Consider the following 17,875-nt stretch of genomic DNA (forward strand, 5'->3'; position numbering starts at 1 on the left):
TTTTCCCCAAGTTGATTTTTAACCACACTTGTTCTGCCTAGCTTCTTATTTATGGCTTTACTTTACAATCAACAAGAAAGACTCACAGGATTGAAGACACTTTTGAGATAGGCTTCACCGTACTGATTCATGTGGCAAATGCCTCAATCACAACTTCTTTCTAAAACCTATAAAATACTCTTCCTGCAACTAAAGATCGGCATTCAGGCCAATCTCCATCTGCCAACATGCACCCTATGCCTGTCAGCTCACAACTAAGTCACAGTGGGTTGTAGAGCACGCCCAAGGAGCCAAAGAAAACACAGGGAATGCCAATGGATACATAATAAAGCTTCGTTTTTTGTCATGGACTGGTTGGATGCAGAGAAGTGGTGGGAGGCAACAGCAGGGGAATCCGGAAAGGAACCCCCCGAGGAAGGAGACTCTGAGCCAGGGGATTGGTGGTGGGATGATGATGAGTGGTCAGGGGGATAACAGGGAGTGGACTGGGAGGAGAGGGTGCCGGAAGCTGAAGAGGCAACAGCGTTTGGTGAGCGGAAGGGGGGGGGGGGCAGAGAGCAGTCCTGATTCTGAAGCTGGACAGGTGGGGAGCCAGGAGACAGAAATGATACAGGCTGCTGAAGAATCCAGGGAGTCTCCCCCGCCCCACGGAACAAGCTCCCCTCCCCCTGGTGTCCCAGAACACAGAGATAAATAAAAAAGAGCAGAATAGAGACTGGAGATGTGCAGATGCAGTCTCTGATTCCTTGGGGGAAAAAACCCTGGCGAGGAGGGGACCTACTCCTGACACTTTAGAATCTGCACAAAGCAAGGAGAGGGAAGCCATGAAGTCATTCTCAAACCCAAAGAAGCTATACTGAACATTTACCTTAGAGATATGAATTCAAACACGTGCCTCTGTTGAGCTGAACAATTTCGTAACTTCAGTTAAGCGATCCATTAAAAAGTGTTCAAAATTCAACAGGCTCATCGCCTGCAATTGTTTAAACAGAGCTCAAGAGAAAGATGAAGTAGTAAATGCTGCTCTTTCCAATATTTATGAATTAATTTGATTCCAGACTCATTAGCAGTAATGTACAGAGCTGAAATAATTCTGTACAAAAAAATTGACTGAGTATGTTATTGAGTGAGAGCAGATGCATGTTGTTCACTCTGGAACACTTTCACTTCCATCTGCTTTTAAATGTAGGTAAAGAATACAAGTAGGTAAAGAATGCTTTAAATCACCATAAAGCATGCAAACAGCTGTCTATATTGATACAATAGTTGGAATTTAAGAAAATGTACATGAAATAGATATACAGTAATAAATAGATTTGCTACACTAGCAATAATGGCTGATAATTGGGTGGTGATAACAGTGAGGCATTATGCTGGAATCTTGCTACCGCTCAGCAGAGATTGGGGGTGGCCTGTAACATTATAGAAAACAGGATCTTATTGACAGATGTGAGGAGGAGTGCAGTTTCACATTTTAAAAATAATTTAAAGCATAGCATGACAACAGAAACAAAACAGGCTTTGGGTCTGTTAAGCACATTTACTGTTCAGTAATAAAAGATTAGGCATGTTTTATTGCATATATAATATCTATCTAAAGTAAAAATAATAAAACTAGTAACTTTAACCATGCACATGTTCTGTCATCCATCTCCATCACAGATGCAGAGTGTTTGCCCTGCTCTCATCATCATCATCTGCTCTCTACGAGATTATTTGGGTTTCACTGAGTTTTGAAACCCTGGACTTCAGCCAATGTCAAGAAGAAGAAGAAGAAGAAGAAAAGTTTGGATTTGATATCCCGCATTTCACTCCCTTTAAGGAGTCTCAAAGCGGCTAACATTCTCCTTTCCCTTCCTCCCCCACAACAAACACTCTGTGAGGTGAGTGGGGCTGAGAGACTTCAAAGAAGTGTGACTAGCCCAAGGTCCCCCAGCAGCTGCATGTGGATGGGCGGAGACGCGAACCCGGTTCCCCAGATTACGAGACTACCGCTCTTAACCACTACACCACACTGGCTCTAAGGACAGCAATCCAACCTCCCTCCCCCCAAAATGGTTTCCTCTACTTATCTTTTTAGTGAACTCCTTTTAACAAATAACATGGAGACAGTGTAACTAATAGCCAGTAGTGATGTATGGAAGTGAGAGCTGGACCATAAAAAAGGCTGATCGTCGAAGAATCGATGCTTTTGAATTATGGTGCTGGAGGAGACTCTTGAGAGTCCCATGGACGGCAAGAAGATCAAACCTATCCATTCTTAAGGAAATCAGCCCTGAGTGCTCACTGGAAGGACAGATTGTGAAGCTGAGGCTCCAATACTTTGGCCACCTCATGAGAAGAGAAGACTCCCTGGAAAAGATTCTGATGCTGGGAAAGATTGAGGGCACAAGGAGAAAGGGACGACAGAGGATGAGATGGTTGGACAGTGTTCTCGAAGCTACCAGCATGAGTTTGACCAAACTGCAGGAGGCAGTAGAAGACAGGAGTGCCTGTCCATGGGGTCACAAAGAGTCTGACATGACTAAACGACTAAACAACAACAACGAGCCTAATTCTTTGTGAATTAAATCTCCATCCGAACCAGTGGCCATCAGCACAGTTTGTAGCACTACATTATTTGGTATAGTTAATAGGGACAGTGTTGGATTATAGAATGGCTGGGGGAGGAAACTCAAAATTCAGAAATGGTGCACCAGTTACAAGTAAGGGTGGGCAGATCAGCCTATTACTTATCAATGTCAGCTTTACAGTGTAAAATGAATGAACTCCTCCTCCATTCCTAACTACAAACCAAAATCCCTTCCAAAGTTCTGCTCAGCTGGTAATTCTCAGCAGAGTTGACATGTCATCACTTCTGTGGTTTGTTCCCTCCATCTCCTCCTTTTTCAAACATTTTATTAGTTATTATTTAAAAAGTGATCCAGATCTTTAAAGCAACTACACAGATTAGGGTATTAACAAGTCTAGGAACAATGCATATGCTGGAATGGATGGAAAACTGCCATTCTCCGAGTGCAGGCCAGTTGTCAGGGTTCTAAGAACAAAAAGTTACATCATGTTCCAGAGGCTACCTTCTGAGTAGTCATATTAGTGTTAAGCCAGTGGCCCATTTCCCCAACTTATCCTGTTAAACAAGAGAAATGTAATTCCAAGTGATTATTAAAGAACTAAATATATTCCATTTTCCTCCGAAGCTTCTGTCTCCGAAAACCCTCATGGAAGATTTCCAATTCTTAATCTTTTGCCCATTGTTGCTTCAAAATTGTGTGTTAGGCTGCTAAAAGCAAGCAAATTTGGATGGCTTTACGCAAGAGCTATCAAACAGAGTGTTAATTATCTCTTTCCTCTTCTGCATCACTATTTCTCTGCATCCTGCTCCATATTAGGAAAAACAAAATTATGATGGCCTTACTCTGCTAGATCATTGTCCACCACTGATAAGACTTTTCCTGCAGGAAAGTGCATTTAAACCACTATTAATGAGATTTCAGGGAGAAAGAATATAAGTGCCACAGGTCTTCTGCCTGTGTTGTTTTGTCCTACAGTGGCTTAAAAAAAATCATTTCTTCAATATTTCAAGACATCACTATGTCTAAATATCAAATAGCTTATCTATAGTCTAAAAGAAATGACCATCAGCTGAAGCACTTCCACACAGATGTGCAAGCACACATATACTGAACATTAATGATCCTGGCATCATCATAATCATCATAACTATTATTATTATTGTTGGAGGGGAGTGACTGCCTTTCACTGGAGATATAATATTACAATGGGTTTATCTTTCTGCTGAAGTGTTTAAATTTGCCTCCACCTCTGCTCAACTTGTAGATTTCTAAATATATGCAAATTTCACAAATCATAAGTCTGTAATGATGCTCTTTCTAAAGAAGCCAATTCTAAATAATTGTTGTGCCCCTGAACTAATTTGAGATGTGCAGACAACATAACAGTATCACTTGACTTGAGAAACCCTCAGTCTGTCTATGAAAGATTAGTGTTTAACGAGCTTCTGTAGATTATTTTCTGTTTAAAATGGTACGATACTGCTTTAAATGTATAATGCATTTGGGATCTAAGTGCCTAGAACACCGCAACATACATTAAATATAAATTGCTATAAATATATTATTACTATTATAGTAATTATAAATATTATATTTGTAGCATATAATAGGTTTTTAACTACTGTCTTTATGCTTATTAATGTCTCCATTATTCTGTATAGTTGATTGTGCAGTGAAATTTAGAAAATATTTAACATTGTCATTGCTGCTCACAAGCAGTACCAGGCTATTTTGCACCCTTGGCAAGGCTAACTACTTGCACCCTTCCAAAAATTGCTAACTTCAGTTTTCAACAACAGATGGCTTGTAGAAAAAAATGAAAAGTACAAAACTTGAAACAGCTAGATTTATTTTAAATTGCAAGAATAAATAATAATAAAACCATCTTTGATTATCTTTCTCAAATACAAATAAAAAAGATTTAGCACAAAAATCATTTTAAGTAAACTTGTGAATTCCTTCAGGTCAAGTGCTGATGCTTCAGCATGTTCAATTGATATAGTTGCCAAGCCAACTAGTCTCTTTTGCAACATCGTTGAACATATGTAAGTTTTTATAAGTTTGTGCTTTGGGAAACTATGTTCACCCTTGGCTCTGACACTGGAAGTGTGAGAAGGATCCTTAAGGCAACAGAAACATTATCCAGGATTTTTTTGTTGTAGTATGAAGAGAAGTACTCCTTGTAGCACAGACTTTGAAAGTCTTTAAACTATGGCTATAAGTTCACAGCACAGTTCTTCAGCATCAATATATTTATTTCCATTGTGCATCAATGATTCCCCCCCACCCCAAATTCTTGCAGGCCTAAAGAACATCTTCAATAGATTTGTTGTTGATACCGTATCACCAAGGGCCTTGGCTTCAATTCAGGAATTATTTCTGGACAAAATCTTTGGGCTTTAAGATCTCTCTTTAAGCATCATATGTACTACCAATATGATATCTCATTTGCGTCAAGGCACCAAACTAACTCTCCCATCTTGTTTCACTCAATGGTTTAACAGTTATGCCTAAGTACGATACATGGCTAGTTAGAATTTAGCAATGCTGAGTCGATGAAGAGAAATAATTATAGATCTGTTGAACCAAACAGAATAAACTAGTTGCTTCTAGACAACACTGATGACCAAATTTAAAGAGTGTGAATTACAGGGCACAAAAAATGCACGGGTATTTATGTCCAGGATTCTTGTATGCCCTTTTCTTTGTCTTTCATGTTACCATTGACCACAGATTCTTGACCACAGATCCTCAATTCGTAATCCTATTTCCTCAAGCTTTCCAAGAAAAGCTTCTGTAATAAAGGAACCAGTAGTCTCCTTTTGTAGAACGAATACCAAGAAATAGTTTCTTATAATAGTCTCAGGCTCAGACATCTCATTATCCAATGGTTTGATTACATCAACATAATATATAATTGTGGCCATTTGTTCCAATATGACCAACCTCAAGTGTGCAGTCTAGAATAATTCTGTGGTATTTGGCTGAGTTTACACATGCTAATTTCTTTCTGCTTTATAGCACCTACTAGAAGCTGCATAAGCTCATTTGGGATATATTTTCCTAGGTAGGGAACCACTGTGTCTGGATCTTTAATGCTGAGCAAATGTTTTTTCATGGTAGGATCAAAAAGGGCTAGATATTCTACAAACTTCAAAAATAAAAATAAAAATTCAATTGCTAGCACTTTTCAGTTGTACCACGGGATGCCAAGTTTTGCAAACCAAGAACTCTGACCAAAGCGATCAAGCATTCCAAGATTTGTCACCAATATTCTTCTTGCTTAACTTTCTGCTGCTTAATATCACCTATTGTTTTTCATTTAAAATTGTGAGAAAACAAACAGGTATAAAGATGGGGCTAAGGATGAGATGTGGGATGGGAACTAAAAGTTTTTTCCCCATCTTGCCGGTGATCAGTTGATTATACACTGACTGGAACTGAGTAGGTAGGTAAGAGTATTGGCATGGCAGGAATTTGTGTTTCATTCTTTCTAAGTGTTGGAGGTACAATCTGAAAAGGGGGGAGGGAATTCTTACAAGAGAAGCCCAGCCTGCATGGAATACATGGACTGTGAGAGAAAGAAAGAAAGAAAGAAAGAAAGAAAGAAAGAAAGAAAGAGTGATGTTATTGCATATGCATGTAAGCACATACAAATTTCACACAACCCGTTTTGTGAAAAGAACATCTGCTTAGATAGATAATCTATCACACATTTATGTGGATTGCAATATTTTAAAACCTTTTAAGATAAATGCAAGTCATCAGAAAGTTTGGCAATATTGCCAAGAGAAAATCAACTTGACCTCTATCAAGGCTTTCTAGGGAAATGTATAATCTATACGTGATCTGGAATTGGTCCAATAAAATGACAGAAATGAAATAGCCTTCTTGATATTATACATACATACAAACATATTTGTGTCACTTAAATTATGATGAAAACTGACACCATGACCTCAAATAGTTCTTTCAAGGGCACAAACTTGGATGGCTAGTTTTGTGCCTCTTTCCATGCCCACTGTGTACCATTTTCCTTATGAATAAACGTAAGGTTTTCCATATTTATTTAGTCTATATCATGCACTTCCTTCAAAAGGAGCACAGGGGGATATTTTCATTTGAGGCTCTTCTTGATGAACAGTATGTTTTTGTTATCTTCCAAAGAAAGAAAGTGTAACATTATATGTAATCAGATAAAACACTAATGGAACAATTCCAGCTTACTACAAACCTGCAGTTGGTCCATTAATTGCTTCTAACCTAGTAAAAGCTAATGCAAATGAAGCTTACATTACTAAAGATGAGGGAAATAGTTGAGAACAGTGAATAGTGAGACCACGAGGCATGTTTTATTACATTACAAGGAGGTACTGTATGCTTTTAAAATGATCCCATCAGTATATGTTGTAATAAATTTCTGAGTGAAACAGACTTGTATAAGAGATACAACTGCATGAGGTTGCAGTTCTTGCTTGTAATCCCTTGCTTGTAACTTCACAAGCAACCACCCATCAACAGCCCTAGAAGGAGACATATGCAGCAACAGGACAGGCTTTGCCTCTTCCTGTTAACTGAAGCACTTGCGAGCAATATATTTTGAAACAGTCCTGCCACCAAACCAGCAGGTTGCAGGAAATACTATAGCGTTGTCTCATCACCTGCTGACAGATTCATGTGCATTTGCCCTATTCTTTCCTTCAGTACCACATTCTGAGGCTTTTATGTCAATGTTTTGTAACATAGGATTCATTATACCTCTTGTGATTTCAGCTTTGACACTTGAAGGGGACCTCCTGCTGATGGAAGGCATCTATGACATTCTTCATAGAAAGCAGACCTTGCTATTTACTATATTTAACTGAGCAGGAGGGGAAACAAATCCCTAGGTTGTGCTCTTTTGGGTGGAAGGCAGAAAAGCACGTCAGGCTACAACCCTGCAGAAGTGCAAGTATTTTAGACAAAAGGTTTAGCATTAATTCGCACCTCTTGGGTTTGTAAAATATCTACCATGACAGCCAGCCGACTCAGGGCAAATGTAATAATTATTCAATTAATTTCCACTGTGGGTCGACCTCGTACTTGAAGTCAGAAGTAAACTAGAAAGTTAACACCAAAAGCAACATATTCCAGATGGATAGCAAAGTCTGCCAAAGGAAAAAAAAAACAATGAAGAGTCTTGCCATTGTAAAGGCTAACAGATTATTCTGAGATTAGACCTGGGACTTTTTGCATACAAAGCATGTGCTCCATCTCTTAACCACAACCCTATCTTTCACAGGATGCTTGAAGAGAATAGCGCTCTGGGTAGGTCTGTTGGCAAGTTCTGAATTCGGGACCCACCTGCTTTATCTTCAAGGGACTTGCAAAAGTAAATTAAAAAGCTGAAGGATGGTCCTTTTCATCCTTCTTGAAGAATGCTGGTTGTGAGGCACATGAACATGATATCTGTACTAAGAGCATCTAATCTCCTTCTGTTTAAATCAGGATGGTGGTGGTAATTTTTTTTAAAGTATTTAAAATAAACAAAAGAGAAGATCCCTTTCCCCATCCAACTCCATGTTGTGCTGACTTTACCCCATGGACATTGGTCTCCATCAGGAACAATGATGGAGGGTGAATGCTGGTGATCAAATGAACAGCAGCAATTAAAATGTGCATTCAATGGCATGCAGTTTTTACAGGAAAGTCTACCTAGGAGATGAAAGGAAGCTTGCACATATATAATAATACTGCATAAAGTAATAATAAGGCACCAGGCAAAAATGTTTCTCTTCAATTAGACATTCAGTTGATTAACATTCTATGGCTTTTTAAATGTGTTTGGGTGAGAGGGGGTTATTGGCTTGGTTTTTGTTTTTATTATGCCTTTTGTATTCACGTTTTGTATTTCTCTGTTGTGAAACACTCTGGGATCTTCAGATGAACGGCAGTATACAAGTTTAAGTAAGCAAATAAAAATACATTTAAGCACTAAAACCTTAGGAAAGTAGCAGGTTGTAAACTGACCAGTAGAGAATCTTCCCTTTATATAGCTGTACACTATATCCTGAGAATGTCCAAATGAAAGAATGTTAAGTACAGTTCAAATGAACACTCTAGACAGAGGGCCTTCTCGGTAGTGGCGCCTGCCCTGTGGAATGCCCTCCCATCAGATGTCAAGGAGATAAACAACTATCTGACGTTTAGAAGACATCTGAAGGCAGCCCTGTTTAGGGAAATTTTTAATGACCAATGTTTTAATGTATTTTTAATCTTTTGTTGGAAGCCACCCAGAGCGGCTGGGAAACCCAGCCAGATGGGTGGGGTATTTGTTGTTGTTGTTGTTGTTGTTGTTGTTGTTGTTGTTGTTATTATTATTATTATTATTTCTTTGAGATGTTAAAATGGAATCCAGCTACTTAAAAAATGACCTTAGGATGCAATCCTATATACACACTTATCTGGAAGTCAATCCTGTTGAACTCAATGTGGCTAAGTTTTAAGGAGATATGTACAGTGTGAGATTGCACTATAAAGGTTTGATACTTGTTTTTTTTTAAAGTGATACGGAACAATGTTAAATCCAAAGAACAATAATATGTACTTTTTTTTGGCAATTCACATCTTTTTGTACTTGTTAAAAAGCAACAACAAAGAGGGAAAGAATGTATCAGTTAAGTAAAGAGAAGGGTATTAACTTACACTCTGAAGAATAATCCATTGATTATCCCTTAATCCATATTTAATTATATGTCACAGAAAATATTTATAGATATAGTTGGATGTGGTATTAGATTTTAACATCTAAAAACCAGGTTTTTTGAAAGAGCAGCAGATTATTTAGTGCAGAATGGTGGACAGGTGTGCTAATAATAAGGAAATTACTGTTTGAAAGTAGAATTGGTACCATTCAGTGAATGAAACTACCAGAGATACAGCAACTATTGTGCTCAATTGGATTTATTGCTTCAGCCTGTTTATAAATCAGTCAGTACAGAGCAGCCTAACCATCTATGGAATGCAGGCAGATGAAAGAAACAACATCTGAACCACAGCATACTTGGATGGTTGAAACAGTCATGGACTCACGGCTTTCCCTAAATAACCCTAGGAAGTGTAGTTTATTAAGAGTGCTGTGAGTTTTAAGGATACCCCTATAGTCCACACAGAGGTACAGTGAAGACTATAGCTCTGACTGGGTATCTCCTAACAGCTCTCAGTACCTTTAGCAAACTGCAGCTTCCAATGTTCATTGGGGGAAGAGCCATGGCTGTTTAAGGTAGTATGATACAGTAGTATGATGAGTCCTAACTTTGCAATGGATTTTTAATGAATGAGAGGGGTCGCATTTAAGGAAACATGAAATATGTAGGGAAGTGTGGTAGAAAAAGAATACCTATCAATGATTGAGAAGTTGAGTGTCAGCTCCAACTCCACTTCCTAAGGTTCCACAGGGCTATTTCCTAGAGTAGCCCCAAGTGGAATAGGTCAGCAATTTTAAGTGGAAAGGTGTCTGTCTGATGACCACTAACTTGGATAGCTTTAAGAGAGGAAAAGGTAAATACGTAGAAGGCATCGGTGTTTAGTAGCTATGATGACCAGGTTCTGCCTTCATTAGTTGCTCAAGAGGGGTGTGTGTGCTTCTTTGTTCAGTTTCTGCTTGCAGGTATCCTATAGGCATTTGTTGGGCCACTGTGAGAACACAATGCTGGATTAAATGGACCACTGGCTGATGCATCAGGCTCTTATGCTCTTATACACAAACATATTTAAAAAGCAGGGAGGCATTGAAGAAAGTATTTTGTCCAAGACTTTCACCAAAGACATAAATTAGAAAATCACTGGATTTAAACCTTTCAGCAGCAGTAGTATTTACAGATAGTATTCACACAAATGCTGGTCTTGCTGTGCCTCCCATAATGCAGAAGTACCAGTAATGCAATTAACATGCGGACTGGAATGTTTTAAAAGAACAATGCACAATCATTGCCATTCTGAACCAAAGTCTAATGTACTGTAGTTATGAGGTTTATATCAATTTCTTGCTGTGCAGCAGTCAAATCACAAATGACAAATAACCCTGGCTTTAATTTTGTTTATTCCCCCCCTTAACCGTTTGAACACTTATAACAATATCTTTCATTCAAATTATCTCAATGCAGTTCAATAATATATTTTAAAATAGAAATATGTTTTATGCACATTAACTATGGTGAAAATATGCTGTTTATCTGATTAAATAAATGGAAAACATTTGTCCACCTGAGTATATATATATATATATATATGCAGGTTTTGGTGTCCTCGGGTGTCTTCCCGTGTAAAAGTTGGGGTGTCTAGGCGACGTTTCGACGAGGTCTCACTCGTCATCTTCAGGCTGGTGCTTTCGGCTTCTTGTTACTGGAACAGAGCCGAACAAGAAGCCGAAAGCACCAGCCTGAAGATGACGAGTGAGACCTCGTCGAAACGTCGCCTAGACACCCCAACTTTTACACGGGAAGACACCCGAGGACACCAAAACCTGCATTCCTGTACCCGTGAAAATCTACGAAAGCAAATATATATATATATATATATATATATATATATATGCTTTCGTAGATTTTCACGGGTACAGGAATGCAGGTTTTGGTGTCCTCGGGTGTCTTCCCGTGTAAAAGTTGGGGTGTCTAGGCGACGTTTCGACGAGGTCTCACTCGTCATCTTCAGGCTGGTGCTTTCGGCTTCTTGTTACTGGAACAGAGCGGGATCTCAATGTTTGAGTTCCTATAAATACTGTAGAGGGGGTGTGGTGTCTAGCCTCCAATGTTCTGGGCAGAGAGGAAGTTCCCAGGCTAGTGTGCCTTTTCTTCTTTTGTTCCTTAATTACTTGAGAGATACCTTGAGTGATTTCTTGAGTGATATCCTGAGTACCACTTAGGTGGGTCATTAGGTGTGGATTAGTTGCTAAAGTCTTTGTGTTTTGACCTCTTGAACTTTGTGAAGAGTTTTCCTGAGAAGATGGCTGTATTGCACTTAGTTGTGCTTTGGCTTGGCTTCGTGTATAGGGGCGAGCTGTGGTTTTGTGGCTTGTGTCAGCCAGATCTGTGTAGGGATTGCAGGGGGGTGCAGCATCCGGAGGTGCCACCATGGATTGGCTACTGGATGGTGTCAGTAATTCATCTGTGGAGAGGGTCTGGGTTTGGGTCTGGTGTGGTTGATTGGTGTTGGCGTTCTGTGTGCCTCTGGATCTGGTGTCAGTTTTTGTGGAGAGGGCTAATTTCCAGATGTCTGGCAAGCGGGATGTGTCGTCACGCTTGTTCATGTTGTGAGGGTGTTTCTCTATCTCGATGGCTTCCATGATTATTCTCTTGTGGTGATGTTCCGTGTTAAAGAGCAATTTGGAATCTGCAAAATTAATTTCGTGTCCTGTTTCTTTCATGTGTTGGAAAAGAGAGGAAGTTTTTTCTTCTTTTTTGACGGCATTCTTGTGTTCTGCGATACGTGCATTTATTCGTCTGTTTGTTTGTCCAATGTACGTGGCTGGGCAGACTTTGCAGGGTATTTCATAGATCCCTTGGTTTTCCAACTGGATTTTATCCTTGGGGTTTCTGAGGATATTGGCTATTTTTTGGTTGGTGCAAAAGGCTGTTTTGATATTGTGTTTATGGAGGATTTTGCTAATTTTATCTGTAGTGCCCTTGATATAAGGAAGGAGGGCCATGCCATTGTTTTCTTCTGTGTCTTGGTTTTTGGGGGGTGTTTCCTTTTGGATTAGCTTCGTAATCCTGTTTTGCTGGTATCCATTGGCAATTAACACATTTGAGAGATTCTGTAACTCAGTTGTCAAGTGGTCTTTGTCAGCCAGGCGTTTGGTTCTGGAGATGAGAGTCTTGGCTACGGAGTTTATTTGTGCAGGGTGGTGGTGTGATTGTGCATGTAAGTAGCGGTTGGTGTGTGTTTTTTTCTGGTAGATAGTGTGTCCTAGGGAGCCATCAGGTTTTTTGTAGATTAGGACGTCAAGGAAGGGAAGTTGGTTGTTGGCTTCTATTTCCATAGTGAATTGTATTTTGGGGTGTAAGTTGTTGAGATGTGTGAGGAAGCTATCCAGTTTTTCCTTCCCGTGTGGCCAAATTACAAAGGTGTCGTCAACATATCTGAGCCAAAGTTTGGGTTTGTGTTCTGACTTGTCTAAAGCATTGGTTTCAAAGTGTTCCATGTACAGGTTTGCGATGACCGGTGAGAGGGGTGATCCCATAGGTGCTCCTTCTATCTGTTTGTATCTTTGTCCATTGTGGATGAAGTACGTGTTGGTTAGGCAGTGGTTGGTCAGGTCCAAGATGTATTCGGGGGGATTGTATTTGTTTTGAATAGCTGTCAAGGCTTCATTAATGGGCACTTGTGTGAAGAGAGATACAACATCGAAGCTCACAAGTAGGTCGTTAGGATGTAGGTTTTGCTTCTTTATTGTTTCTATGAACTGGAAGGAGTTTGGTACGTGTGAAGAGATGGATTCTGCATAGGGCTGAAGTTGCTTGGCGAGAAATTTAGCGAGATTTTGTAGAGGTGAGCCTATGGAGCTGACTATTGGTCTGAGTGGTGTTCCTTCTTTGTGTATCTTGGGGAGGCCGTAGAGTTTGGGGCATCTGGATGATTTTTCTCTGGGGATGATTCTTAGCTGGATTTCTTCACTGATAGGAGAGGCTTTTATTTTGGATTTGGTGGTTTTTTCCAGATAGGTGGTGGGATCTGTTTTTATAGGTTTGTAGGCAGGATCTTGGAGTAGCTTTGATAGTTTTGCTTGGTAGTCCGATGTGTTCATCACCACTGTGGCATTACCTTTGTCTGCTGGGAGAATGATTATGTTGTTGTCTTTCCTCAGGTTGGTGAGTGCTTTCTGTTCTTCTTTGTGTAAATTGCTTCTGGGTGGTTTGCTGGAGCAGAGGATGTTGGTGACTTCAAGTCTGATTTTATTGGCTTCATCTGGGTTGAATTTGGTTAGGCTAGCTTCGACTCCGCATATGATGTTTTCCGTGGGGATGCGTCTCGGGGCGACTGCAAAGTTGAAACCTTTGGAGAGTACTTTGGTTTCAGTTGTGGTGAGGATCCTGTATATATATATATATATATATATATATATATATATATATATATGCATATATATATATATATGCAGGTTTTGGTGTCCTCGGGTGTCTTCCCGTGTAAAAGTTGGGGTGTCTAGGCGACGTTTCGACGAGGTCTCACTCGTCATCTTCAGGCTGGTGAGACCTCGTCGAAACGTCGCCTAGACACCCCAACTTTTACACGGGAAGACACCCGAGGACACCAAAACCTGCATTCCTGTACCCGTGAAAATCTACGAAAGCAAATATATATATATATATATATTTTCAGCTGGGGGAATAGTACTTGTTACTAATACAGTGCATTTTCTGTGTGGTACTGACACAAAGCCTTATATAGTGCAATACCATACCACAGCATTTATTTTTATTTATTTAAAATATTTATATCCTGCCCTATAACCATGTTTTCAGGGCTTATTACAACAAGATAATAGAAATCAGGGTTAGCCAAAGTAGTCCACATATTGCTGAGCTACAGCTTTCATCAGTCCCAGCCAGTATGGCCAACACTCAGGGATGATGGGATCTGTAGCTGCTACCCCCAATTTAAAAAGAAAAGAAAAGATTTGTTATGAACAATATTAAAACCACAGCTCAGGTCTCCTACAGTGTATATTCATGCCTCTTCTCTCTGTTTTACACTTTATGCCAGTGGTTCTTTTCTCAGATTACAATGCAACATGGATAGAAGCTATTGATGTTTCTCAAGAGTATTTTCTTAAATCTGGGTTGCTAAACTTTTTTGTTTCTATCATATCAGGAATTTAGACGTCATTGTAAAGTATTCATTATTCATTTTTTAATTGTTGTATAGAAAACTTGGCTTCTTTAATCTGACAGTGTCAGCTTTGGGAAAAAGAGGCAGCCCCTGAAAAAATACCAACAGGTGCCAAGCCACATAGCATGCTGTGGAAATAATGGTAGTTTAAAAAGGTGGAAAGGAAAATGGAAGGAGAATTAATGCAGATTGGAATTAAGGTAAATTAGTACAAGCGCTGAAGACTGCCACACATATCCTGTTTTGCAGTTCAATATCCACATCCTGTTTAGTAGTTTCCAAATCTGCCAGAAGGAAGCTATAGTGATTTAGGATTGAGCAAACATTCTGCAACTCATTCTGGTACAATGCAGAAACAGAAAAACTGAGACAAAGAAACAGCAGCAAGTCATGTACCATTTGTCAAGCCAAGACCATGATAAAATGAAGGAAATAAATTAATTCCAAACACTAGAGACAGGATTAGAATAAAGAAGGGGGCAGAATAAAAATCTCCAATTTGGATTTCACAACCCAGTAAATTGCAATCATTTAAAAATTTACAACAATAAAATAAAGAGCAATTTGTCATTGTAAAGTATTATGTTATTATTGTGAGGAATGGACAGTGAAGAAATACAAATAACTGTTGTAGTCATCTCTGATATTCTTACTAATAATAGCCACAAAACAAATCTTTGCAAGCATACAAGGTCAGTACAGGTATTGTTAATATAGATTTTAACCTTTAGATAAATAATATTAAAAGGCTATATCTGATTTTATTACAACCTCAGCTAATCCAGATCTTTAGGGGGGAAATCTTCAGATTTTTTTTTTAAATCAGGACACCTTCATAGTGAGTGATGGCAATTGGCCCCTGGGATAATGCACAGTAATACAGAGAGCAAAAACTTATGTTACTATGCATATTTATGAATATGAGCTAACAGCACAATTTTAAGTGATATATGTATGGGTCACAAATATTATTTAAGCATGCTGTAAAAGTGTCTTGTATCAAACTCTTTCTCCTGTAATACATTAAGATAACGTGACATTTCTATACATCTGTAAGCAATGCAAAGTGTTCTAATGTCTGAGTATTTTTTCCACATCTGTTATAGTTTTCTCTGTCATAGAAGAGAATTGGAAAGCTCCTATGCACAAACTATATCTCTGAATGATTTCAAAAAGCTTTAGGAAGTACTAGGAGGGACCCTATGGTCAGAAATACTCCAAGAGAAAGGAATGCAAGATGGATGGGAATTTCTTAAATGTGAAATATTGAAGGCCCAAAAAGAAAGAAAAGTCGGGGCATATAAGGAAACCAGTGTGGCTGCATGAGGAGCTTATAAATGAGTTGAGATTTAAGAAGGGCATGCACAAGAAATGGAAGAAAGAGGAAATAATGAAGGAAGAGTATACACAAGTAGCCAACAGCTGCGGGGAGAAGGTCAGGCAGGCCATACTCAGAATGAGCTCAGGCTTGCAAGAAAGGTTAAAAAATAATAATACAGGTATATTTGACTATGTTTGAAGTAAGAGGAAGATAAATAAGTAGTAGGTCCTCTGGATGGAGAAAATGGAGAAATGCTACAGAGTGACAGTAGGAGGGGTAGCCAATGCTGCAGGAGACAGAATTGGAATCCAATATGACTTTAACAGACTGGAGAACTGAGCCCAAACTAACAAAATGAATTTCATTAGGGACAAATGCCAGGTTCTATACTTAGGCAGGAAGAACTAGCTGCACAAATATAAAAGGTATTGGACACCTGACTTGTAATATGAAAAGAATCTAGGGGTCTTAGTAGCTTAGCATAGTGTGATGCAACAGCAAAATATAAAAAATCCCTAATGGTATTCTAGGCTGCATCAACAGAAGTATAATGTTCCAATCAAGGCAAAGTCATAGTACCATAGTACCACCAAGGCATAGTACTGCCTTGGTCAGACCATGCTTGGAGTATTGTGTCCAGTTCTGTGTGGCACAATTTAAGAATGATGTTGACAAGCTGGCATGTGTGCAGAGGAAGGTTATCAAGATGATGAAGGCTCTGGAAAACCAAGCCTTATGAGGAACAGTTGAGGGATCTGGATATATTTAGCCTTGAAAAGAAAAGCCTGAGAGGTGATATGATAGCCACCTTCAAATATCTAAAGGGCTGTCACAAAGCAGATGGAGCAAGATTGTTTTTTTCCTGCTTCAGAGGCTAGGACCTGAACCAATGGATTCAAGTTACAAGAAAATATATTCCAACTAAACAGCAGGAAGAACTTTCTGACACTAAGAGCTGCTTGGCAGTGGAACACACTCCCACAAGAGGTGTTGGACTCTCCTTCCTTGCAGTTATTTTAAGCAGAGGATGGATGGCCATCTGTCATGGATGCCTTAGTTGAGATTACTACATTCAGGGGGTTGGACCAGATGACCATTGGGATCCCTTCCAATGCTATGATTCTCTGATTCCTCATCCTGTAGGCTATATTCTTTATCCTTCTAAAATGTTATATCAAAGCCATAATTTTAATTGCAATACAGATACTTTAAACCAACAAAACACACTTTTATGTTTTCTATTGCAACACATTCCCCTTTATCTATTCTATCTTTTCAGCAGTAGGCTTTACAATGTGTTTCTTTTTTTATGCAGTAACAACAATTGTTTGTATTCACTAAGTATTAGCAAAAAGCTGATTTGTGACTCGTGTGCTTTTCTTTTTCATGCTTCTGTACAGCACGCAAAACTGAAATCTGTAGATTTTTCCTGTCATGAGATGTGTGAATTCCATAAACATTTGTAAGTCACATTTGTCACAGGAAAGACAGAGATAGATACACATATAACTTTTCATATAACATGGAATTTCAAAGCAAAGGCACAAACTGTTAATTCCACTGTCTTGTTTCATTGTTGTAATTTAGAGCAATGAAATTTAGGGAAGCCACAGTGGAGGAGAATTCCTGTGCAACTCTTCATCACCCACTGGTTTTCTAATACACTCTCCACAAGGTATCAGATAACTCTTTATTGTGTAGAAATACTTCTGGAAGGAACCTATCTGCACCCAAGTGAAGAGGGAAAGTGGCTGGCTGGGAAAGAGTTAACATTCTCTCCACAACTCCACCCAATGTTTTTCTATTTCAAATTGTATCATTCTGACCCTGAAGTGGGCCTTCAGGATTTAATTAGTCACATTCATGTGCAACATGTAAAAAGGTAAAGGGACCCCTGGCCAACGACTATGGGGTTGCGGCACTCATCTCGCTTTACTGGCCGAGGGAGCCGACATTTGTCTAAACATATATGTTGGAAATTACAATGCATGGCACACATTCTAAAGTTAATGTGGAGGGGTTGTTAATGTACAAAGTCTTATTCATGCCAACATGACATTATGTGCAAATAATAATGAGGTTAAGATATGATTTTTAACATTTGTCATAAAGG

At 39.1% G+C, this 17,875-nt stretch overlaps 1 protein-coding gene across 24 annotated transcripts in view; it reads right to left on the reverse strand.

Moving 5' to 3' along the window:
• TENM3 (teneurin transmembrane protein 3) overlaps positions 1–17,875 on the reverse strand; it is a 1,240,854-nt gene that overhangs the window by 1,012,779 nt on the left and 210,200 nt on the right. The gene's annotated exons all lie outside the window — the stretch shown is intronic.

Source organism: Podarcis gaigeae, assembly GCF_964106915.1.
Source record: "Podarcis gaigeae genome assembly, chromosome: 9".
In the NCBI taxonomy this organism is placed as follows: Eukaryota; Metazoa; Chordata; class Lepidosauria; order Squamata; family Lacertidae; genus Podarcis; species Podarcis gaigeae.